The following is a 26,446-nucleotide window of genomic DNA, read 5'->3' on the forward strand; positions in this document are numbered from 1 at the left end:
GGGCTGCCAAGGAGCCAAGTCTCGAGCAAACCCCTTCACAGCTGGATTTGTGTTTTTAGGCTGAAAAGCTGCCATTTGGGAAGCTTGCTGCTGACTGTGCCCAGGAGGAACATGATTTCTGTCCACACTGCTCAACACTACTGGCAGCTCTTCCCCAGAGGAAGAGCTGCAGGAGCACCTTCTGAAAGAGAAGGAAAATAACCCATAAAGAGCAAATGAAGACACTTGTCAGCAGCCTTGTGGTGTGGACCTCGCTCTCTCTCTTTGGCTGAGAAAGCAGGTTTGTTCTCACATGGAATCACAAAATAGTTTGGGTTGAAGGGATCTTCAAAGCTCATTGAGTCCAACCTCCAGCTGGCACTGGCCCTGGACATCCCCTTCCCCCTGTCCACAGCAAAACCTGTACTACGTACACGGTGAAGACGCACACGCTCAGCAGATGTGTCCACAGGGAGACCAGGGCACCTGCCCCATGGCAAGTGAGGCTGAAGAGCATGCCTGGGAAAAAAAAAAAACAAACAATAGAGAAAAGTCAGGCCTGTCTCTTTAGGTCTCCTCTCCAGGAGTTCACGCCCAAGCACTTCACAGCGAGCAGCAGTGGCTGAACTTACATGCAATTTTTGTGGCCTTATTGCACCACTTTGCAGACCCCTGAGTGGCTGAGCCGGGACTTGACTTCCACAATCGTGTCACCAGCTCCAACCTCGTGCCGGGGCTCCTGCGGGAGGACAAAAGGAGATGCCGCTTGCCCACCAGCCCCACGCTGTGTGAGCCGAGGCCCTGGCCAGAGCTCGGCCTCGGGAAGCCTCGCAGGGGACGTCTCAGCTGCGGGGACAGAGGCAGCACAGCTGGGCTGCTGCCAGGGGTCCCCCCTCTCCTCTCCCCATCTCCTCAAGCTGGTCCATCCCACACTTGGCAGGATCTGGCAGGATCTCTCACAGGGTCTCTGGTGCAGAAGAGAAGAACGTGCTCCATCCTGGCCTCCCCACAAGCCCCTGCTGCACCCTGGCTTTCGGCCGGGACAGCGAGCTGGCCGTCCAGCCCAGAGCCCTCCCCACAGACGTGGGGATTCGCAAGCCACGGGGTCTTCTTCATAGAATCACAGAACCATTTTGCTTGGAAGAGACCCTCACGATCATCGAGTCCAACCGCTACCCCAACCCTGTCACTGCCCCATGTCCCTGAGAACCTCATCTCCATCTGTCCAACCCCTCCAGGGATGGTGACTCCAGCACTGCCCTGGGCAGCTGGTTCCAATGCCCGACAGCCCTTTGGGGAAGAAATTGTTCCCAAGATCCAACCTCAACCTCCCCTGGTGCAACTTGAGGCCATTTTCTCTCGTCCTGGCGCTTGTTCCTGGGGAGCAGAGCCAGAACCCCCCTGGCTCCAAGCTCCTCTCAGGCAGGTCAGAGACCAGGTCTCCCCTCAGCTCCTGTTCTCCAGGCTGAACCCCCCAGCTCCCTCAGCCGCTCCCACCCCACTTGTGCTCCGGCCCCTTCCCCAGATCCATTTCTCTCTCCAGAAGCCTCGGCCATCTTCCCACGTTGCTCCCCGCCCCACGGGCCGTGTCCGGCCACGTCCCAGCTCCCACCCCAACCCGCCGCCCCGGGCAGGAGCAGCCAGCTTCTTACCCGCTCGTCTGGCAGCAGCTCGGTCCTGCTGCCTCCCCTGCCGGCTCTTGGTCGGCCTTGATCTCCGAGGAGCCTCTGGAGGCCCCTTGGCGTCTTTTCTGGGATGCCTTTCTCCTCGCCATGGCTGGCAAAGGTGGGCTCCCCAGTCGGCGCAGCCCTTGGCCCATCCAGGCACCAACCGCTCCAGCAGCCCCAGAGCACCCACAGCACCAGCTGCCTGCCCAGGGCAACAGCCACACAGCAGCTGGGGGCTCCTTCCCCAGGCGGGAAGGCCACGCTGGCCAACTCTGACCTCACAGCGGCGGCTCTGACGTCACACTGGGGCTCCCCAGGGCTGAGCAGGGCGGGGACACGCTGGGGCGACACGGCTGCCGCCTGCCCGGGCACAAACGCACCCTCAGCAGAGGAGCCAGATGGAAAACGGGGACGTTCACGGGGGGAGGAACGCGGTTTCCAACAGCCCGCAGGGAAGGAGATGGGACGAGCGCAGGTTCTGAGCTGCAGACGGGTGAACTTGGGCCTCGTCCTGTGGCTTCGAGTTGGGGAGCTGGCGGAGGCATCGACCCCCAGCCAAACCAGCAGCAGTTTGGTGCAGGCTCCAGAAGAGGGAAAGGCCGGAGCTGCAGCCGGGCCCAGAACTCCCGCGGGGAAACCCCCGAGGGTGCAGAACAACACACTGAACTGCTACGAGAAGTGGCTGCACGGAGCCTCGTGCAGACCTTTCCCACCGGCTGCCACTGGGCTACAAAACAGCCACTTTATTCCATCAATATGACAGCCTGGGGAGCTGCTGGGAGCTCTCTGCTGAGCAAGCTGCCCATACAGCGATGGTTTTACTGCTCACGGGTCAGTCGATGAGCCCAATTTAAGTTTTGCATCAATCCCTTAGCTTAATTAAATGCATCCTAGATAGAACGAATCACCCAGAATGATAAGGTTGTGTGATTTTTAATATCCTCTTGCCTTCATGGTACTTAGTGAGCTGAATTTGCTGAAATGTGAAGCTGTAAAATTCCGCTCGTATTCACCAGAACGGCTCCAGACTGCACTGACCACCTGTGGGATCAGGTCTGGTTCGCACTTTGCTGGGAAGAACGGAATCGACTGGGGAGAAAATAACGACTTCAGGGCTGAAAGGGAGACATGACAGGGCCTGTTCCGCACTTCTCTGGGAAGAAAAGGATTTATTCAGACTGAACAGAACCTTCGAGGTGATGGACTAGAAACAATATTGGCAGTTTAACAAAACAAAGGCCGATACGAGATCAGTGAAAGATCCCACAAGCAGCAAGAAGAGCCCAGACTTAAATATCGCTGTTGGACAGACTCATGGTGTGAATGGGCTGGAAAGATCTAAAAATTGCCGGTTTGTGTGCTTTAGCAACAGTCAGAACAAGCAGAGCTGTTGGGAGGGCCGCTCCAGAAACGGGAAACTCCCAGGGAAGCTCCGCAGGGCAGAGGAAGCGTCTGAGAGTTGGACGCAAGGATGGAAAGAAAGACGAATCCAGAGATAGGGCTGGTTATAGGGAAGCCAGAGCTCTCATCTAGTTGAGACTCGCGTGGAAGGACGAGCTGTCGCGGCTTCAGGAGCAGCTCCGGAAATGAAGAGAAGCTGCAGCAGCACCAGGCCTTTGTGTCCCTCTGGCCGCCGTTTGGAGCCCTGAGGTGATTCTGGTGCCCCTGGGGCAATGTGGGGCAGTTTCTGGCAGTTGTGGGGTGATGTGTGACAACATGTGAACGGGGAGGGGACGTGGAGCTCAGCATCTGGGGCTGCCCCTCCCCCCGTCCCCTTTTATAATGTTCATTTATTGAAATGAAAGCGACTTCAGGAAAAATAAAAAGCCCCAATTTGGGGGCAAGAGGGGAGGGAACCCCCCGCTGTGGGGCCAGGACCAACCTGGGGGTCACTGGCCCCAACTGAAGGGTGCAGGGGTCCAGGTGCGATCACCCCAGCCCCCAGTTTCCAGGTGAAACCAGATGTTTCCAGAGTTCCTTTCCACGCACAACTTTATTGCCATGACCCAACACCCTTCCCAGGCACCTGGGTCCCCTGATATGTGGGACGCGGACTCCTGGGTCCCTCCAATATGTGGGTCCTGCACTCCTGAGTCCCCCCAGATGTGGGTCCGGGACTTCTGGGTCCCTCCAATGTGTTGGTCCGGGCAGGGAGGGGATTGTCCCGCTCTGCTCTGCGCTGGGGCGGCCTCACCTGGAGCATTCACTGTGTGCAGGGCTGGGGACACAGGAGAAAAGGAGGTAAAGCTGCTGGAGAGTGTCCAGAAGAGGCTACGAAGTTGGGGAAGGGTTTGGAGGGGAAGCTGTATCAGGAGCAGCTGAAGTCCCTGGGTTTTTTCAGCCTGGAGCAGAGGAGGCTGAGGGCAGAGCTCATGGGGCTGCAGCTCCAGCAGGGGAGCAGGAGGGGCAGGGCTGAGCTCTTCTCTCTGGGACAGTGACAGAACCCAGGGAATGGCAGGAAGACGTGCCGGGAAGGGTCAGCTGGACATGAGGAAAAGGTTCTTCACCCAGAGGTGCTGGACACTGAACAGGCTCCCCAGGGAGGGGTCACGGCCCCAACCTCACAGTGTTCAAGAAGAGACTGGACAAAGCCCTCAGACACACGGGGTGACCTGTGGGGTGTCCTGTGCAGGGACAGGAGTTGGGCTCCATGATCCTGTGGGTCCTTCCAAATCAGGACAGTCTATGATTTTATGATTCTGATCTTGGTCTTCACCACCATTGGTCGGTACGGCTGTCAGTCTCTTCCCCTGAGCTGATCCTGCAGCTGATTGGCTGCCTGGGCCACGAGTCTGCCTGGTTTGGGGCCCACCCTCCCCTGAGGTGATGCTCTCCCTGATTGGCTGCCTGAAGGGTCAGTCCCCCCAATAGTGCCCGCCCTTCCCCCCCCACCCCCCCACCCCGAGGCACTGTTTCCTCTGATTGGCTGTCTGGGATTTTCCCCTGGCTCCTCCCATCAAGTGATTGGTCAGACTGCTTGTCAATCATCCATGAGCACCACGCTGCCGGAAGGAGAACAGCAACACTCGCAGTGACTCCAGTTGGGAAGAGATGATTTGAGGGCAGGTTGGCAGCACACCCTGAGGCTGTGCCGGGGGTGGCCACATCTGTGTCATTCCAGCAGGATTTTGGAAAGTCCTTTCCCAGCTGTGAGCGCCAGGCCAAGGGCATGGGGTAGAAATAGCCCCAAACTCCAAGGGCCCAAGCCCCAAACTGGCCTCTGTCCCCAAATTAATAAAACTTCTAAACAGACTCTCCCTATACCTGAATTATCTTCATTTTTAGAAACAAATGAACGAACAAACAAACAAACAAATGTGTACTTCTGGATGAGGATGGAGCAGGTTCGGGATCAGTACCGGGGTGCTGCAGGAGCAGGTGTCTCCAGCACGGACAGGCTGGACGGACCTGTCGACCTCAGCACCCCTGGCCCCACCATGGCCCAGTTCAGCAGCCCTGGGCCCGAGGGCTCAGCCCAGGGACAGCCCCACAACCAGGGTCAGGGCGGTTCCTGCTGCTGCCCCGAGGGTCACCAGCCCCAGTCAGCCCTGGGCCAGAGTGCAGGTGTCTGAGCTGGGCTGAGGTGGAAGGGGCTGGAAAACAGCTCATCGGGAGGAGGCGATGGAAGAAGGTGCCGTGTGTGTGGCACCGGGGATGAACTGACACCCTCAGGTTGGTGTCTGGATCAGTGCTGGGCTTGCACATGGACTAAGCCCCAGCTCAGAGCACAAATTGCTGTTCCCAGTCCTGGGTGCCAAGCGCTGCTCCTGCTCTCTCCTCCCCGGTGTGACCCGAGTGCACGACTGCCCTGCCTGGTCCTGCCTTGGGGTTGGGGAACTCGGGGTCAAAGGGAAAGACAGACTCCTGCAGCTGTGGGATCTCTTAAGTGTCCTGGGATTGCTTTGCTAATCACTCTGTAACGTTTCCTGGGCTATGAACTCGATGTGTGCCCAGAGAGGCAAATAAGTCCATGAACCAACTTTCCAATTAAGGTTTCCTTCTTACAAAAACACACACTTCCATTTTCTCATGGGCAACAGACTGAAAGGTGGAAGCTGAAGCAGCATGTGCCTCTTGTGTAAACAGGTAACAACAGATGGTTCCATTCAGTCGATCCTCAGTTGCTTCCTGCACAGGAAACCTCTCCCTTAATTTAATCTTTGGTGTGCAGGCAGGGCCTTGCTGATGTTCCTGTATAGGCAGCAAGTGTGTGGCTGTCAGGCTTTCTGCAGATTTGTGACTGAGTTTTCCTGTTTCTTTTAATAAGGACAATCTTGCTGTGTACTCCTGAAGTCTCCCATAAGCTGGTGGTTCGAGAGAAGGACGGGGAGCCCAAGCTAGCTCAGGGAGGACCAGTCAGCATCACAGGCAAAGCAGACTGCAACTGGACTTGGTGAAAATTAATGGAATTTATTGACAGAAGAAACTGGCACCTCTCCCCTGTCTTTGGGCGGATCACCATGCACCCTGAACCGATACAGGCAGGTGTGGTCCGGGTGGCCCCAGTTGCTCAGCACTTGCAGCTGGATGTAATTCACGACCCCAGGGAGCTCGTTCTGAAACGACAAGAAGAAATGAGTCGCCTTTTCCTCTCTGGTACGTGACCACTGACAGAAGTGCCGCAGCGACGGCTTCGTTCAACAGCTTCCTTCCTGCTGCCCCGCGAAGGCTTTTGACAGTCGTGGTCAAGACGTTCTTATCCTGATCTCCCTCTTTGGGCCATGAGAACAGCAAAGGAAGAAGCAGCGACCAGATGCCTCAGCAAATACACTAGAAAGTTCTCGCCTGCTTTGGGGCACAGGCTTCCACAGTCAGAAGACCCAGTGGTGGTGTCAGGAAAATGCCTCATTGTCTTCTCTAGAAAGCCAAGGAAACAGAATGGCCTCCCTGTCACTACTCACTGCCAGCACCAACAGAATCCTCAGGAAGCCCAGTATTTCTGGTCTTTAACTGGCAGAGCAGCAGTCGTGCATCCTACGGGATGTGGCCTCTTGTGTGCACTTGGGGTCCAGACAGTCAAGCTGATTCCAGCTTCAACTGTGGCGCTTCTAAGTGCTGAAGTTTAAACCCAAAATGAAAGAGAAGAAGAGCGGCAGTCCAGCCATCTGCCACCAGGAAGTTAAAGCACAAGAAAGGCCAGCGTGGCACATGTTCAAGGACAGGGCTGCCTGTAGCCCTTTGGCAGAGAAGCCTCTCCCCATCCAGCCACATTTCTCCTCCTCTCCTACAGTTCTCCCCCTCTTTGTCCCCATACCTTCAGCTGGAAGGTCTGACTGGGGTTCAGCGGTGCCAGGAAAGTGAACTGTCCCAGGAACGTTCCCTGCTCCTCGTGTTCTTCCTTGAAGCCCTACAGAAAGACAGGGGTGAAGAAAACAAGAGCGTCTCATATCACTATGGGGAGACTGAACTTCAGTTGGTGAAGTACGGAGTTATTTCCACTATGTAGTCCAAGGACAATGAGGACAAGATGAGAAGCTGCAGGTGGGCAGCACGCCACACTTGCCTACTCAATGAGTCCAAGCTGCCAGTCAGAAAAGGAGCAGATGCTCCCAGTGAGAGCGAGGAAACCTGAGGATCACAAATGCCACTGGGATTGGAAGCCAAGAAGGTCTAGGACCATGCACTGTCCGGCTCCTTTTTCCTGTGGCTCCTGGAGTAGCATCTTGCCCCAGAAGGTTTTTTTTTTTGAGTGGTACATAGAATAAAAGGGGAATATAATGGGAAGGAAGCAACTCCAAGGAGCCTGTTTCTTCTGAGAGCCAGGAGGAAGCTTCAGGCCACTCCACTCTTAGACCCATCTTCACCCCCTGCTTAGAAATGTTGTGCAAGCCCCTGCCCCCCGTCTAGAGAAATCACTCACATAGACAGCAAAGTCCTTGGGAGCTCTGGAGAGACTTTCTCCATGGAACGCTGTCCCTGACACATGGTCCATGGTGACTGCTGTGGGAATGACTGGCACAGACAACTTGATGAAGATGTGTCCCTGACTTCCTGGGAAGGGCCAGCAGTTACCAGGATGATTTTCTGGCTGAAAGGACAAGAAGAAACAACATTGACATGGAGAAGGTTGCCCTGGCTCTCGTTCCTCTGAGCAGTGTGTGTGGCTCATTCCCTCGACCTTTGTTTTACTGCTTCTTGGTGCTCCTACCTCCAGAATAAGCTCAGGGGACCTCATGTAATCCATCACCGGCAGGGAATACAAGAAGACCTTTGCTTTGGCAGTCTGGAGGGTTGGAGAAGTCCTGGAACGAATGATGGCAGCCCCTGGAAATTAAAACATGAGCAAGATCATCAGGCAGTGTCAGAGCAATATTACACTGTTGACTTGGAAAAAGCTCCTCAGTTGTCATCCATGTCCTACAGTGGGTTCCCCTCTTTCTCACTGGCACGACCCCTCTGCAACACACAGCAGGGAGTCATCAAACTGTCGTATGGGGCCATGGGAAAAGACAAGAACGTGAGCCAGGCTTTCTGTGCTTCCCATGGGGTCTGGCACGTTACAGCCTCTGTCAGTGGGGGCACTTTTAGGGCATGAGGTGACCCGTGACTTCTCACCCCTTCTCTCCTACCCCTGGGCATGTTCCAATGCCCATCTTGTCAATCTGGGCAAGAAGTGCTTTAAAACTGGTTTGTATGTACAATGTCACGGCACCTGCTGATTTCAGGGCATAATCAGGCATTGGGACCCGGATTTCCTCCAGCTTCTCCAGGGCTTGATTGATGATCTCCTGAACCACCTGGGAAGGAACACAAAGGAGAGCGGCTGTTGGAAGGAAAAAGAATGGGGCAAGCAGCTCCCCTGCAAGGCCAGCCAAGGTGAATGGGGACAGGGCCCATATCAGATGGAAGGAACACCCAAATTGCCCGGAAGCCTCCCAAGTTTGCTCTGCTGTGATTGATGGGATCAGAAAGGGGGGGCTGCTCACTCCAGTGCTCTGAATGCTGGAGCTGTGGGAAAGGGCTTTTCCTGTGGAGAGGCCCCAGGCCGGGCAGCACGGACAGACAAGCCTTCTGGGCATGAGATAGGACTGGCTTAACTCTGGACCTCTGAGAACATTCTTTCTTTCCAGTCCTCCCTTGAGGAGGACCCAAGATGTGGATGCAGAGGAAGGTACGACTCAGACAGCTGTCATTCCCATCATGCTCTGCCCCATAAGGAAGTGTGGAGCAACAGGAAAAGGAAGCGTGGCCATGACAGCACTTGTTCCAGCAGCACCAGCCTGTTGGCTGTGACAGGGAATGCAGTAGGATACGTGCCGGAGGGAGGATAAAACCCCTGAGTAGATCCTTCTGCCTTGTGCCCTTACCCGTCTGGTAAAGCCTGGGAGCTTTGCCTGCTTCACACCTTCCTGGAGGGCCCGCTCAGCCACATCCTTTGTGCTCCAGCGCAGACTATAAAGCTGTTCCTGGAGCTTACGGAGCTGGTCTGGCAGTGATTGGGTTTCGCTCAGGTCTCCTAATTCCGCTGCAGTGCTCCAGAGCGATAAGGCGCCGAGTCGTCCCATGTGGTAAACACCTGTCAGGCACACACCAGAGCTTAGAACTTGGTCTAAGGCTGGGTTGTGCCTTGGGCTGCCCTCTCCCCTTTCTGTGTCTCTCCCCAGTGCCATTGTTGTCTCTCCTCTTCTTATCTTTGACGGTGGCCATCATGGTGTACGGGCTCCTCAATAGATGGACGTTCCCTGCCCTGGACTGTGCTCCTTGTCCTGCAGAAGATTCTCACCCCCTGGGGCAGGAGAGCTCAGCCACGGCCTCTCCCTCGGCTGAAGAGACCTGGCTCAGCCCTCCTGAGGAAGGCAAGTCAGCCCTTCCTCACCCCCACACCCGTCCCACTGGAGCAGGGACTGGCACAGCTCTGTTGGGGACTTTCTGCTCTCAGCTGAGCTCCTCTGGTCACAGCGGGGGAAGTGGAACACGACAGGATGGAGCCCCAAGTACCTCCTAAAGCACCATCCTCAGGTCGGAGCTCTGCAGGGACTCACCGAAACAGAATAGACCAAAAAGCAGCACCAGGATTGTTGCCTTCAGCGCCTTCATCATCCTACAGAGCAACAAGGAGGAAAAGGCTGGTGAAGCTGGCGGTTCCCGTGCAGATCAGCAGCAGGCCAGAGAGCAGCAGCAGGGGCTGCCGCCCTTGAGCCTGGCGCTCCTGGCGTGTGCGTTGGCTTGGTCCTGCACCAGCTCGAGTCACTGCTGGGGTTGTCTGCACCAGTGGGGGATTTGTCATGGCAGCGATTGTTTCGTTAGGGACAAAGGGCTCAAGATTGACTCCGGACTAAGAGCAGGAGCTGCAACGGGAGCTCTTGCCACACTGCATGTCTGTGGGGCTGGAGAGGGATTCTTTGGAAACAGAAGGGACACAACGAACACCTGTTTCTCCTGCCCACCATCCGATCACACTTGTGCTGATCCTGTTCTCCACCCTCCCAAGAGAAGGTTCAGCCTGTGCCCCTACAGGTCAACAGCTGCCAGGCAGGGGGTGTGTGTCTCCCCTCCCGCAGCATTTCTTTAGCAGCCGCGTTATCTCTGGCCCTTCTCTTGGCATAACTGCAGACAAATGCAGACTGGGGAAAGAGGGAGGGAGGCTGAATGTCAATGCGTGCTGGCAAGCAACGGGCAACCAAGGAAGCACCAAAGAAGCACTCTGCTGGCTGGGCCCTGGTGCCCTGAGCCTGATCTGCCAAGACACAGCACACAGCGCTCTGCAAGGGGGAAATTCCTCCTGCCTGTTCCAGGAGGCTCTCAAAAGGCTCACAGCGTACACTTCATCAGGAATGAACAATCCCCTTTTGTTCTCCTAGAGAACTCCTTGCACCCTTCAGAGGATCATGTTCCCCTTTCCTAAGGCAGAGCCCTGGTGAGGAACTGACTGGGTTTCTGAAAGAAACCTCCTCTGTCAGGAACACAAGTCAAATTCATGGCCAACAGAGGACACGCTGGTGTCCTTCTGGTCCGAGTGGAGAGGAAAACCAAGCAGGCTCAGGGACACAACCCACCCTGCAGAGCACAATACAGGACTGAGCTGAGCTCTCACAATTACTACGGCAGGCTGTATCGGGGCCACCGCTTGGGACTCCATCCATGCGATTCAAAATAGACCTGTCCCTCATTCTGCAGAGATCAAAGGCTTTCTGGGCCTTGCCCCTGTGGTCATGAAGAGACTGAAAGGCGGCTGCTGCCTTCCACCAGCTCCAGACCGAGCTCTCAGGCTGCCCTCATGTTCCTCTCCTGTCCACCCGCCACCCACCCCAGCTGACGAGGTGGAAAAAAATCACCTGGGCAAAGGGGAGGAGGATTTTTAAAACATACCTGTTCAGACCTTCAACCTTCTCTGGCTGGCTCTTGGTACCTGCTGAGGTGCAGGTAACAAGCATCTTGCTCGCTCAGAAGTGAGCCAAGAACTCTGCGATCTCTGTTCCGTCAAGATCGAGAGTGACAAAGGCGCAGGGAGACCCCTGGTTTTATACCCTGCTGTGCCCACCTCAGCGCTGATGCTGCTTTGTGACATCAACGGCAGTGGGTGACGTCACAATGGAAGAGGCTGCGTCACGTTTGGAGGCAAAGTCCAGCCTGATAGGAGCGGGTCTTGCAGTCCTCTCTGCAAGGGAAGAAATCCTTCACCATAGAAAGACTGGAAAGGTACAGGAACATGTTACTCTCAGAAAACAGACACTGTCAACCACTCTTCCTCTTGCTTACTAAAGTTCAGATGGTGTGAGAAAAAAAAAAACACAAAAAAGCAAGATTCTTGTTCTTATTTTATGGAGCCCATTATATCAGCCACTCAACATTAAGTCCAACTCCAGTCTGAACTTCAGAATAAGAAATGCCATCTTAAAATTTCCAGGAAACAGAAGGGCTTTGAAGTGGCAAGACCAGAAAACATTCATGAAAACACCGCCATGCAAGTCCACACCCCTGATCACAGACCACCTGCCCCGTTACCTAAGGCAGTGATGTTCTCAGCTGATTCACAGCCACTGACATCTGGAAAACAGCACAAGGTCTCTTGTTCTTTAGCGTTAAGCACATAGGTTGGCACTGGAGCTGGTAAAAAAACCATCTACAGTCAGTCTGGTTTCATTGGAGGACATCAGGACAAGTGCAGTTCACATTCACAAGGAATCACAGCAGGTCCCACCAGTCCCTGCAGACCCCGACATGGCTCCTGTGCAGGGTCCCGAGGAGCAGTGAGCGCAGAACAAGAAACCTTCCTTCAAAAGAAGGTCCCCAGCCGGCTCTTTCCCCAAGCTGCACAGAGCAGCAGCTGAGAACAACCTCTGCCACAACTACAGCCGGCTCTGCCGTCTGCAGGAGGAGACCAGCTCCTAAATGATCCCCAGCCCTACAGACACAGATCTTCTCCAGGGCAGTGCCCAGCAAATACCAGAGCACAGCGACACCTGGTCATTCAGTTGAAGCTGCTGGGGAGAAGGACAGGGGACTAGAAAGAGACAAATCAGACAAGAGAGAAGAGAGAGGAGCCCAGAGAGAAAGAAACACACAGGGAAAAGGCTGGAGAGATGGAGATATCAAGAGAAATAGGGACGAGGAGCCACAATGAGACAGGGAGGAAGAAAGAGGAGGGTGGAGGAGCAGGACAGAGGGACAAGGGGATGGGAAGGAGAAGAAGGAAAGTTGGGTAGAGAAAGACAAGGACAGGGAGGGGGATGTACAGATGGAGAAAAGGAAGGAGAGAGAGCAGAACAAAGGGACTGAGAAATAAAGGGAAGGTCAGATGGGGATGAAGAGACTGACAAAGGGAGAGAACCCACAGTGAGCTGGAGGAAGAGGAAAGGAGGGCTGAGAAGCAGCAAAGAGGAAGAGACAAAAAATAAAAGGCAGAGCCAGCTGGACAGGGGTCTATTGCCAGAAGCAATGGGACAGGCATTGGGGCAAGAATAAAGACAGAAAAGATGGGGACAGGCAGCAGGACAGAGGGACAGTGAGAGGATAAAAGGGGCAGGGAACAGGATATACATGGAGAAACAATCAGCAGTAACAGAGAGAAAGATAGAAGAGAAAAAAGAGATAAAGAGGGACATGGGACAGGGAGAGAAAGGAAGAAGGAAAGGGAGCAGGACAAGGATTGTCAGAGAAGCACAAAGACGGGAGCAGGACAGGGGAACACAGACAGAGAAAAAAGAGTCAGGGAGGCAGCACAAAGGGAAAGACAAAAATGAGAGACAGGCAGCAGGGCACAGATAGAGGTAAAAAGGCCTGGGCTGGGCAGCAGGGCAGAGATGGAGACCAAAAAGCAGCTTTGGGCTGCAGGACAGGGATGGAGTGAGAAATGAAAGTGACAGGGAGCAGGAGAGAGTGACAGAGAGAGTGGAAAAACTACAGAGGGAGCAGGACAGCAAAACAGAGCGGGGGACAGACAGGGAGAAGGGCAGAGAAACAGAGAGGGAATGAGAGGGGCAGGGAGCAGGACAGAGAGCTGGAGCAGGAAGGGAAAATGAGATGGGCAGCAGAGCAAAGGGAAGGAGAGACAAAGACAGGGGCAGGGAGCAGGACAAAGGGGTGGAAGAAGAAAAAGTAGTAATGGTTCAGGACTGAGATGAAAAAACAAATTAAAAATACACCGGGACTGGGATGGAGTGACAGAGAAAGGGCAAAGGAACAGGGGGCGGGACAGCACTGAAGGAATAAACAACTGTGGTGGGCAGTGGGACAGAGAGATGGAGAGAGGAAAAACAGAGCAAGAGAGAGAGGAAAGAAGGGGCAGCAGCTGGACAGGGGGATACGGTGAGAAAAGATGGGACCAGGAACAGAACAGAAAGGAAAGAAAAAAAAAGGAAAAAAAGTAAGCAAGAGGGGAAAATGCACAAACAAGCAATCAGGTCAAGAAGCCGACACCGGGGGGGCAGCAGCTGGGGAGAAACCGGGGACACCAGAGACCCTGATGAAGCCTCTCGAGTACCAAGGACGGACTTCAGCAAAGTTATGGCGGGGTTATGGAAATAATTTATGTTTGATGCATTAACTAAGCGGGAGAAACAAATGAATATGCAATAGGTGTATGTAAGAAATACCAAGAACTGCGAATCACACACACGCTCAATCAGAGCAGCAATCTTCCAAGTGTCTGGCGCTGTAACAAAAGTGCTGCTTTTACCACTTTCCAAACTGTGTTAAAGAACCTTTTTGCCGACTTTTCGGTACCATTTTCCCCCCGCCCAGGAGAACAAGTCCAGAGCAGCCCACACACACCTGAGCCAGATGCAGCAACAACATCCCCAGGGCCCCAGTTGCAGGAAAAAGGGCCCCAGGGCTGGGCCGGGGGCTGCTCAGCCTTGGGGCAGCTCCAGGGGCGCCACGGCAAAGCTCAGCCTGGCCGCCCGCAGAGCCGCCGCCTCCTCAGCCTGGGCTGCGCCGCCATTGGGCGGGAGGGCTGTCAGTCTCCCCCCCCCGAGGTGATCCTGGATCTGATTGGCTGCCTTAGGGGTCACTCCCCACACAGTGCCCGCCCTGCCCTGAGCTAATGTTTCCTGTGATTGGTCGGCTGGGATTTCTCGTTTCCCCCCTTACCAAGTGATGGGTCAGACCACTTGTCAATCATCTATGTGCTGCACTCCCACCAGCCGTGATTGGTGCAGCCAGCACGGCCCGCCCCTGAACGCTGCCCAGGTTGGTCAACGCCTGCCACCTTTCCTGCAGGCCTCAAAGCCTGATTGGCTGGTTACATATCAATCACATGACTTGCCCCGCCTCCTCAAATGTGATTGGCTGTCCTGGGTCCACTGACTGCTCACTGACTTCTGGGTGGTTGTTGCCAGGCAACGAGCTCCACCTGAAACTGAAACTGTGGGCCCTGGTCAGAGGCCGTGGGTGATAAAAAACGTTGGGACTCTAAACATGAGGATCTGGGCCCCAAGAAGGAGGCTCTGGGCACTCAAAAGGACGGGCAGGTGCTACAGGTGGCGCTTTGGGCCCTGAACACGAGGGGACCCTCTTGGTTCCCACCCGAGCTGGGTTTGGTGCCCGTGACCCCACGGAACAGACACCTGTGCTGTCCGGAGCGGCCACGGAACAGACGGAGCCCAAAGCCACGGACTCCATGAGCTCAACGGGGAGTTGTGACATTTATGGACGTTTCACAGGGCGGCCCATGGGCTGAGGGCAACTGTGTGTGTGTGACAGCAAAGGGTGGGCAGGGGAGCGGTGGTTGGTGAGGACGTGTTGGATCGTGTGGGACCTGAGCCTGACGCCCATGGGGTGGAACAAGGGCTGGAGAAAGGACCGTCGTGGTGGTGACACTGCTCCTGCGTGGAGCTCCAGAGGCTGCAGGGGCATTTCTGCTCCACGGGGACCAGCACAAGCCAGTGGCCCGTTCATGTCTGTCAGTGCTCTGGGGCTGTGACCTCAGCAGCACCTGCACAGCAGGAGTGTCCTCACCGCCAGCACCGGCTCTCTGCTCTGGCTGCACCTCTGTCCCCACCTCCCCGTGCTCTCCTCCCTCCCAGGCACCTTTCCCACCTGCTGCAGGACCCACCAAGGCCTCTGTCTGTCTCTAGAGAGACTAAAAGGAAAGAAAAGCTTTCCACACTGATGCCATCAAATCAACGCATGAAATACAAACACTTTTAAGAGGAAGGGTAACCCTAACTTTTCCCTTTCTGAATGTTTATAATAAATGTACTGCATTATTTAAAAATTGTGTGGCTTTAGTTTCTACCAGGAGGGTGTGTTCTGTGTGCCACTGACATTTCACACATATTATATGAATTTATTTATTCTCCCTGTTCAGTTGCCTTCTACACATCTTGTTATGTCCATAGGGAACCATCCAGAATTTGTATTTAGTTTTGATCTTGTTAGGTCAGTCGTTGCTCCAAATTATCTAATCTTTCATTTTTGAGTGCTCTCCTCTTGCATCCTTTGGCAGATGATGTTCTTGTCACCGGGTATATCATCCTTCCCACATATCATTTGGATGGTTCCTAGCTGATCCATGGTGCTTCATGTGTTCTAACTTCTGCTTTCGGCATTACGTGGTGATGTATGTGTCTCTGTGTCTGTGTGGCAGGTGTTACGTCAGAAGCACTGTCCCAGCCAGATCACTGCATCTCTTTCTCTTCTCCCTCTGCTGCCATCATGACTGTACCAGCTGTCTGATGTGCTTTCTGACTCATGGACCCTCATCCTGCCTCCCCTCTGCTGTTCGATCCTGTTCCTGCAAGAGAAGTGACAACCGGTCCGTGTCTCCCCTGTGGCATCTGGACCTTCCAGAGCTGGACGGCTGGTGGGAACTGTCACCATCGGCCAAGGCTCTGTGTGAATCTCCTCCTGGCGCAGGAGCAGCTCTGGCTGTGCTGGGTGAGCACCGCGCTGCCCCAAGGAGAACAGCAACACTCGCAGTGACTCCTGGGCAATGGGAAGAGATGATCTGAGGGCAGGTTGGCAGCAGACCCTGAGGCTGTGCCCGGGGTGGCCACATCTGGCACCTCCCAGCAGGATTTTGGAAAGCTCCTTCCCAGCTGTGAGCGCCAGGCCAAGGGCACGGGGCAGAAACAGCCCCCAGCCCCCAGCTGGCCGCTGTCCCCAACCTGTGAAAACTTCCAAACAGGCTCTCCCTCTCATCCCGTCTGACTCAGTGCAGGGAGGGCAGAGTTAACTTTTGAATAAGTTCTGCGGTAACTCGGAATAATGACAATTACTCGAGGCATTCAATTAAATCACAAATTTACTAAAAATTACAGCAAATAGTGGCTTGGCAAAAGTTTGTAACTATATCATAAATCTTAGCGAGACCTCAACAACAAAACACAACAACATTACTCTTAGGTGCCCATAATAAAGTTAGAAAGAGAGAAAGAGAGAAAGATTAAGATAACAGAGGAGAAGTAAGATTTCAGCACTCCAAAGGTCAGTTGATCCATCAGTGATCTCTGTAGTTCTCTTGATGGTGGGTGCGATGAAACTTCGATAATGCCGCACACACACCGGTGTCCCGAGTGAGGAGCTGTTAAGCTTTGGTCCATTTGCTTGCGAGATAGGAGAGGGCAGCTCGGCTCCTCCCTCTGCTCGCTCTTCATGCTAATTAAGGAGATTTTTCCAGAAATAGGTTGGGTGTCTCAGAAAATAGGTCCGTGGTCTCAAAAGTGCCTGAAAGTGAGTCGTTTTATGCTCTACAGATAGCTGTTGAATTGTTATTTCTCAGTGATCGCTGAATGACCTGCCTTGATTCCAGCTCAATCAGGAATGAGGACTTTTTCCTTGATAAGTCTCAAGGAAAAAACACCATTCATGCTTTTATCTCAAAAATTTATACCTTCTTTTTGCAAAGACCTTGAGGAACAGACAGAAGTTCCGTTACCGCGGCATTTATCTATTCCTGTCAGAAACTGCAAAAAAACAGCTGTTTAAGGCATAACATATACTGTTAATGAGGCCTTTGTTCTGCAAAGAATAGGGAGGCCTCAAGGCCATCACGGTTCTCAAAGGCGGAATTGGACGTTTTCGAAAGCAGAGCTCCCAGGTTCTCCATGGGGACCTGAACTCACCTTGCAGACAAGACTGTCAAACCAGGGCCGGCAGAGGACGGCACAGGAAGGGTAAGGCAGCCGCCTTCTGCTCCTGCGCTGCTTTGCCAAAGCCGCCCCGAATCATCTCCTCTTCCGCTGGCGCTGCTGAGAGCTGCAGAGTGTCGGACTGGAGCGACAAGCTGTTCACACCAGCTCTGATGAGCTTTTCAGTCTATTTGCTGCTGAAAACAAGATTTTTTCTCTACTGTCCTCAAAAAACCCCAAAAAACTAAAAACTCAAGGGATGTCTTTTACCTCTTACGCTGCTGTTATTCTCTTTTGTTCACATTCCTCCCCAAAACGAGAAGAGAATGCCAATAAATAACAGCATCGGGACATCTTGAATGCTCTGCTAATTGAGGTTTCCAGCAGCGTGCCACGGTAATAGGTGCAGCGAGCTGGAGGCTGCAAGGCACACATACAGCGGCGCGTGATGAGGAGCGGCCAGTGCACATCGGCACCCTTGCTCTGGCAGACGGCCGTCGCTGGGGACAAGTCTGCTGGGTCAGGACGCTGAACTGCGCTGCACCCACAGCCAGCCCTGACCAAAAGGGGACAGAGAGAGACGCAGAGCGACTGTCCAGAAACGGCACTGGGCCCAGGGGGACATGCGCTCTGGGCAACAGGCGCCCAGACAAGTGATAACAAGTGCCTGGGGTCACCGTTTTCTCCTTTCTCGCTCACAGGGGATGCTGATCAAGCCTGAGGCACCTGCAGCCACGTTTGGACTGCGCTGTTCACTGGACACGACTCCACTGATACTGGATGTCTGATACACGTTTCATAAAACACGGTGCTCCCAAAGAGGTTTTTTTCTTCCCCTTGAGACATGGGGAGGGGGTTTCTGTGGGTGAGGAAGATCCGCCAGACGGCAGCTGGGTCCTTCCCTGCACGCTCTCGGCACAGAGCAGAGCATCCTGGGGACAGTTCAGGAAAAATAATCATTAATTCGTATGGGAAAAGGTGACAAATGGTGATGCAGAGAGGATTTATCCTGGGTGGCAAGGCATGTTTGACAGGCAAGCTTGCAATGATGTGGCTGGGATGCACAGAGAGCAGAGCATCCTGGGGACAGTTCAGGAAAAATAATCATTAATTCCTATGGGAAAAGGTGATAACCAGACCAACGCATGCAGATGCTGAAGGCTGTTTCCCTTCCCCGCAGCAGCTGAGCTGCGTGGAAAAGCCTGTTCCAAGCAGCCAAGGAGAGAAGGGCGCAAGGACTCTGTCCTGGGCAGAGCAGCTCTGCTCCACTCCCCTCCGCCAGCCTGGCCCTCAGCCCAGGCGGCTCTGCTCAGCCGCGTGCTTGCTCTGATGTGCAGGAGAAATTCCAGTTGTAACCGCTCGGCGGTGGTAATTTGTGACCAGGGAAGCTCTGCTTCTCTGCCCTTTTGCACCAGCAACTGAAGCTCCTCTGCTCTCCTCATGGAGGATGAGAAAGGGCCAAGCAGGCTGGAAGCAGGAATGGCAGAGCCAGAGGGGCTCCATGTCAGGGAGGGAGGTTTCCCTGGCTGGCGAGGGGAGAAGCTCAGCAGTTCTCCTTGTCCCGTAGCCGTGGTGCAACGTGGGGGAGCTAACGACACCTTTGGCCAGCAGAGCTGGCACTGGAGCACGGACTCTACACCGGGCTGAGGCACCCCATGCTGCGGCCCAGCAGATCAGCGCTGGTGCCAGTCCCTGAAGAACAGCCACGAGCAGGTTAAAGCTTCTTGTGGGTAAGAATCAGAGAGCAAGTCAACAGAGGAAACCATGTGGATGGTGTCTACGACAGGCCACCTGATCAGAGGGAAACTATTGATGAAGCCTCTTAGTCCAGCTGCAGGAGGCATTGTGCCTGCAGGCTCTTGTCCTGCTGGGGGACTTCAACCACACTGCCACCTGCTGGAAAAGTAGACTGGCGAGCTGTAGGCAATCCAGGAGCATCCTGGAGTGCATGGAGGATAAGTTCTCAAACCAGGGAATAGCCCCGGGGGATGAAAGATTGGACATGAGCTGGCAATGTGTGCTTGCAGCCCAGAAGACCCGTTGTATCCTGGGTGGCACCTTGGGCTATGAGGTCACAGAGCTGTGCTGCGTCACGTCCCGCTGTGCAGCGCTGTGCCGTGGCACCGCTCCGGCAGTGCTGGCAGTGGCAGCAGCAGTGCCGGCAGCAGCAGTGGTGGCAGTGGCTGAAACATTGGCGGCAGCCGCAGTGGCAGGAGCAGCAGCGCCATGGTCCAGGCACAGGGGGCCGTAACCCCCACTCTGCTCTTTTTCCTCCTCCTGGTGGCCCTGCAAGTCCAGGACGTCGGGGCTGCTCCGTGGCGAGGATGGGAATTAGGTAGAGGGCAGCAAGGGTCAGCACCCAGGCCTGGCAGCAGCTGGGGGTGACAGTGGGGCTGGGCTGTGGTGGGGCAGCGCTGGGAGAACATGGGCCGGGCTGGGCCAGGTGAGCCGTGGCAGCTCCGTGGGCAGTGGGAGGCAGATGCCCCGCAGAGAGGTCCAGAGGGCTGCAGCTGCTGTGGGGGCATTTTCCAGCTGAAAGGGGGGGATAGGAGAGAAACTGTCCCTAGAGCTGTCCCTGTGCCAGCCTGCCCTGGGGCAGCCTTCCCCCAGCCTGCATGTTGGGGCTGGAGCGGCACCGCAGGGCCAGGCAAGAGCCTGTGGGAGCATTTCATCCCCGGGCTGGTCACAGCCGTGCTCGGGGCTGCGGCTCTGACGCTTCCCAGCTGGATCCTGCCTTTCAGCCCCGGGGATGTCTGTCCTTGGGAGATGTCTGCTTAGGAAAACAGGAGCGCTCCTGCTCTTGCCCTGCGGTGCTTTCCTTGGGGCAACCCAGGTGCTCGTGGGACACACAGCCTGGGGAACAGAGGGGGCTGCTGCAGCCTCTCGCTGGCCAGCGGGTTCTTCTCTGTGAGATGTGGGAATGGGCGTTTTTTCCTCCCGTGCTTTCGTGTGGGCTTCTTTTGTGCACAGTAGAGATCTCCCAGCCAGAAATCCCTGAGGACGGTTGTCCTGGAAGGGCGTTGCACATGGCCTGGAAACAGCATTTTGAGAGCTGCCAGGTGCCAGCAAACAGGTCAGCCCAGCTCCTCTGCAGCTTTGGGAATCTCCACCCACGTCTGGGCGCCCTGCCATCACCTGACCCCCCCTCCAGTCACTGCAGGTCACTGAGAAAGAAGTAGATGACAAGATCTAATGGAAATGTGCTTGATTACAGCTGTGCCTGGAGCAAACGGCCACCCGACTTCCCAGCCGGATCTCGTCTGGGAGCCTCAGGGCAAACCCCCAGGTCTGTCGCTTGAATGAGTGAACATTCAGGTTTAAACATGCTGTTCATATGAAATTTAACTTCATATTTTCTTGGCCTATGCTCGGACATGCAGAAGAGCAGAGAGGGAACGGGTGAGGCGCAGTGATGTGCCCCGGGGCGCTCTGCCTTGCAAAGCTCCTTCCCAGCCTCTCTGAGCCTGCGCTGCTTCCAGTGCTGCAAAGCCAGCGGGCTTGTTGGGCTTGAGTTGAGACCTGGTGTGGGCTCCAGGGAGTCCTTTCTCCCAGCAGCTCCGTGCCTAGTTTGCTTTAGACCAGCATGGTCCAGGCACCCAGGAACCTCACAGCGCTCCAGAGCGGAAGGGAGACACCGATGCCATGGAGCAATCCCGTGGTTGAACCGCATTCACTGCCGTTCAGCTCTAAAGAAGTACATTGAAATATTTCATGGGAGCTTCTCTGTTCTGTCTGTTTGCAGACGTGGCTGGACGTGATGCATATCCAGCTTCCGGGCTGGGTTCCAGGGCTGAAAGTTGGGGCCATCGCATGGGTACGTCACGCCTTTTTACTTCCTTCGAGAGCCGCCAGCTCAGAGCCCAAAGAGGGCTGAGACATCTCTCGCAAGTGCGAGAATACGGACCTGCATTGTGCCGTGTCCTTATGCGATCCCCTGATACGTTCTGCTGTCCAGTTAGGACGGTGTGTATTGATGCCGAAAAGTCAGCAAAAAGACTCCTGAACACTGGTTTGAAAGTGTTAGAAGCAGCTCTTCTATTACAGCATGCCGGATGCTCGGAGGATTGCTCCTCTAATCGAGCGTGCGCGCGATTCGCACTTCTTGTTATTTATTACAAATACCTGTTGCATATTCATTTGTTTCTAGCGCTTAGTTAATGCGTCAAACATAAATTATTTCCGTAACCCCGCCCTTGGCCGGAATTCCATCTTTGCTGTTCCAGAGTCTTCACCAGGGGTCTCTGGTGTCCCCAGTGTCTTTGCAGCTGGTGCCCCCCTGTGTTGGCTTTGTGACCTGGTTTCTTGAGCGCGCACGTTGTCATTTTGTGCTGCTACTCAGCAAGTCACGTAGCTCTTTCTTCATTTAGTGGAACATTCCGCTTTCCTGGCTTGCAAGCCAAGGACATCCCGCTTTGCCTCATGTCCAGTCTCTGTGGAGCTATTGTTTCTGTTAGGTTTCTGTGACATTATGCCTAGTCTTGCTACATTAGGCCTAGGGGTTTCTAAAAGATTTTTGTTCCTCCTATCACTATCGCAATGCATGCTGGAAACTGGTGGTGGGTGTTCAGTTGCGGGTGTGGGGACAGGGAGGGCTTTTCCAGCTCCCCAGCTGGATCCCTCGCCTGGCATCGCAGCGGTGAGTAGTCAGCTTTGACTGACTTCACAGACTAAGCTCTCACTTTCAGTATTTTATTTGTGAGGAATTTAACTTTACACTTTCTGTTAAGGTCCTCAAAGAGCAAAGTATAAGGCAGAAATAGGAAAATCTTCCCGGCGGTCATCAGAAGTCCTAGAAGAAATCCTGAAGGAGCTGGACAAAGCAGAACATGGTGGGTATATATCGCTCTTAAGCAGAAGACTTGGGAAGCTGAGGTTAGATGCACGTGTGGACAAGCTGTCGCCTACATGGCAGGAAGGGATCGATCAGAGCAGACTTTGCCTGGGCTGCAGGCCTGGCCTGGCCAGGAGCAGAGCAGCCCCGGATCCCGGCCTGGTCCAGCCCCGCCGTTCTCCTCGGTGTCTGAGGACTCCCAGGGACACCTTGGGGCCAGGGACAGGTGAGGGCTGGTCCAGCCCCGCCGTTCTCCTCGGTGTCTGAGGACTCTCAGGGACACCTTGGGGCCAGGGACAGGTGAGGGCTGGTCCAGCCCCGCCGTTCTCCTTGGTGCCTGAGGACTCTCAGGGACACCTTGAGGCCAGGGACAGGTGAGGGCTGGTCCAGCCCCGCCGTTCTCCTCGGTGTCTGAGGACTCCCAGGGACACCTTGGGGCCAGGGACAGGTGAGGGCTGGTCCAGCCCCGCCGTTCTCCTTGGTGTCTGAGGACTCTCAGGGACACCTTGGGGCCAGGGACAGGTGAGGGCTGGACACCCAGCTTGAGGCCGGACACCAGACTTAAAAGCAGCTGAAGATGAAGGGCTCTGAATTCAGTCCCAGGGGGTTCAGCTCTCTGTTTCTAGTTGTGTTTTAGATAACGTGGTGGTAGTTTTCCTCTTCTTTTGGGGGACAGTGGGCTCTTAACTGCCACTTGCGGAAGTGCCCAGAATACGGTTGCAGGAGCTTGCAGTTCAGTCCCCGCTGTGAGTCTGCCGCCCTTCCCATGTGGTGGAGTTGGCGTGATGGGAAGGGCTGCTCAGAAGGGCTCTTTCCCTGGCTGAACTGGCTGCAGCACTTTCCCGTCCTCTGGGAAGGAAGTCATTTACCATCATCTCGCAGTTTGCCAAAAACTCACCAGGTGGAATATGAACGAGATCACATGCAATCTCCTAGTCCCTTAGCAGCTCAGGATTTGCTGTCTACTGGTAAACTGGAAAGTGTCAAGCACTTACATTTTTCTCCATGACCGACACGTTGTTTGGCTTGCTGGCTAGATGCACCCTCAAATGTCCAGGCTTTGTTTCTAAGTGTTATTAATGTATTCTGAGAAGTATTGCCGCCTGAAGATATCGTGTTTCTGATGAGAAATGGTTACTTCTAATTAAACCAACCCAATTTCTTTCTAAAGAGCTGGGCCATGAGATGCTGGAGAACGAGGCGTTTCAGAAAGGAGGCGGTCACGCAGTGCTGGTCTCTGATGAAAAACCGCGGGCGATTCAATCACCGGGCATGCCAGGTAATTGCTGTCCTTCGGTCATCCAGTGTCATAAACCAAAATCACTCTGCCAGTTTGGGAATGAGCCCACCCGAGCCACGCTCAGCAGATGATGGGGAACATGACTCGTAATCAAATGCACCTCCTGCAATCCCTGCATCCCAGAGCTTGCCATGAGTCCCCCCAGGCACAACAGAGGGGAATCCCTCCTGTCAGCCGAGGTCCAAAGGGATGTGCTGAGAGATCGAGCAGGGGTTAGAGGGAACCTGCACCATCCTCCCGCATCCTCTGTGCCCGAGCCGTGCTGAGGCTTTACCTTTCTCTGATTCTTGGCAGTGCTGTCCAACCCCGGGGAAGCCCGAAACGCCAAGATATATGATTTTTTTCAAAAGATTCCAGGCACTGAGCAGCCTTGCAGGGAGCCATAAGTGGGTGTCACAGAGGCATCCCAAAATAAGTTTAGGCGGAGAACAAGGTCCAAAAGAAAACTTTATTCTGACTGGAAAAGTACTGCAAATAAACCAATCAGAAACGGGGTTTATACAATTAGTTAGCACTCTGATAACTTAAGATACAAGTTCGGATATTAGGTTAGGAGATTATTTGGGGTGCAGCGAAATAAGAATAATGAGGATCCACAGCGTGCATATACACACTCACAAGCAAACAAAACAGAGCCCTCTCTGCCCCGTTTTGCCCATAAGAGAGAAACACTAGCCTACCGTGGCCAGGACTTTACACTCGTCTGTCCCAGACGAGGAATTTACACTCGTCTACCAGGCGAGGAGTTACTAAAGCATATATTCAGGAATTTATCACTCACCCACACGTGGAGGTGAGGCGCTCCCAGTCCCAGGAGGTCACCTTAGACGGCTTCTCCGTCTAAGGGGAGGGACTCCCCAGCACGGCAGACCCGCAGCTCCGAGCAGACCACACAAAGGGAGTCTCCGGTGGGAACCCCATTTATCGTCTGCTCAGATCTGGCTGTGGCCATTCCAGAAGCTTCTCGGCTCCTCTACACCCCGCCCCCTCGAGTGTGGGCCTTCGAGAAGCTTCTCAGCTCCTCTGGGCTGTGGGCGCTCTCGGCCCCTCCTCTGCTGACGACCCTGCCCAGCGACTCTGGGTCTCCACAAAGAGCCGTTGGCTGCCCCATTGAAGGCTCCAGTTCTGAGAGGGGGACGGGCAGCTACCAGTGCAACTGCCACACCAGTTCTCAGGGCGCGGGGTGGGGGAAGTGCAACTGCCAACACGGTGGGAGACAAGTCCTGAAGGCTGGGGGCATGCACGCCGTGCCCATGCTGGAGAAAAGGCAAAGAGGGAGAGCGAGGTCCAGGTGCCTCCTGAGAGGGCCCAACTCTGTCCTCCTGGGGCGTGGGTGCCCTGGGGAGGGAGAGCTGGGGGTGGCATTCCCTGACACGGGGATGGTTTTTGTCTGTCTCACTCAAAGGGGCAGTTGGTCAAACAGCTGCGCTCCCCCAGCTGCTCTCCATCGCGAGTTCTGTCCAGTGGGACAGCTTGTCCCAGAGGCTCAGAGGAGCCTCCGTGCAGCAGCACTAGCGAGCCTTGGAAAGGGAAGGTGGGCAAGCACTAAAGAAACTGTGTGCAAATGGGAAGGATCACCAAGAAGGAAGAACAAACCCCGGACTCTGAGAAAACTGGATTATGGCCATCTCAGAGTGTTAAGCGAGGCTGAGAGGAGAAAGAGAGGCTCCAGAGTGCATCAGTTTGCATCAGCTTTGGGAGTTTCCTTTGCTTCTACGGAAACCAAGGAACCGTTGCAGCCCCAGGTTGTTCACCGATTCCGAAATGCTGACAAAGTGAGAAAGAACATTTCCTGGCAATGTCAGACTCCTGCGAGGTTACCTGTAGTGTGCAGGGCACACTAACGTACGGAATTGTTCCCCCAGGTCACGATGGCAAGAGAAATACTGTGGATCGTTACATTTCCAAGACGTACTGTGGAGAAGGCTTCCTGGTGATCTTGGGCTCCGTGCTGTTTGGGGTGACAGTGTGTTGCGTGTTCTGGCTGTGGAGCAGGAGACAAAAGTGAGTTGTTTGGGCTGGTGTTGCCAAACTCGTATATGAGATGGCTACTGTTAGCCACGAAGCATTTAGAGGTAGGGTATTCTGAAGTGCCGAGTTAGTTACTGGCCAAACTCCACTGAGAGTTCTGCTGAAAGACGTTGCAACTGGCCTCTCAGTTCCTGGGCACTCTTTTCCAAAACCTGTTCTTACTGTTGCAGCTGTTAGTTAAAAGTGACTCTGCCTCAACAAGAGCAGCCCCACAGCCAGATATAGGCAGAGCAAGGTCAGGAACAAAAATGAAGGATGATGTTGCCGTAGCGAGTGAGAAGCGCAATAGTGACATCTCCCTACCAGTGAAACCAGCAGCAGAAATTGCCCTGTTGGGTGCTGCTGTGAATCCCAGATGTTCAGCTCAGCTGAGGAGTCCCAGCGCCTCTGACCGCAGCTCCCACGTGCAGCGGGGTGCCCGCACCCCACAGTGCCCCAGCGCTGCCCCGCAGCCTCGCCCCTGCCCGCACCACGGCCACGGCGGGGCCTCAGCAGCCTCTTCTCTCCGCAGACGCCGCGACGAAGCTTCGTGAAGCCGGCCTGACACCAGGAGCCATGGCCTGCGCCTGGAAAACTGGGGTAGCAATAAATATAGATCAGCAGCACAGCTGTCTGGGTTGTGATGGCAGCAAGCCCAGGAAGTCACCAGTTCTGTGCCAAACTTCATATCGGGGCGCACGGGGAGGTGGACACCTGCGATGCCGGCAGCCGGGAAGCTGGGCATGGGACCCGCCGACGGGCTGGGGGAGCCCGGCTTCCCTGCTGGGACCGGCCTGTGAAATTCCGAGCCACAGAGGCACAGACGGGGCTCGGTAACAGGTCATCGCCCCCAGCTCTGCGCCCCATGCCAGCTCTGTCCTGGGGTGCACAGGACGGGGACGATGTGTAGGGCAATACCAGCCCCAGCCCCTCCATTGTCCGCATGCCATAAGGCAAAGCCATGGATAAAACACGGAGTGGCACAGAACTGATGTCAGACATCTGCTCTGGTTGTGGCTGGGGTGGAGTTTTCTTCCCAGCAGCCCACGTGGTGCCGAGTGTTGGATTTGTGAGCAAACCAGCGTCGCAGCTGCGAGCGCTGGTTGTGTCCGACGGCTGTGGGCAGGAGTGCGGACCCAGCGCGTGG

The sequence above is a fragment of the Caloenas nicobarica genome, chromosome 34, assembly GCF_036013445.1.
Source record: "Caloenas nicobarica isolate bCalNic1 chromosome 34, bCalNic1.hap1, whole genome shotgun sequence".
Taxonomy (NCBI): Eukaryota; Metazoa; Chordata; class Aves; order Columbiformes; family Columbidae; genus Caloenas; species Caloenas nicobarica.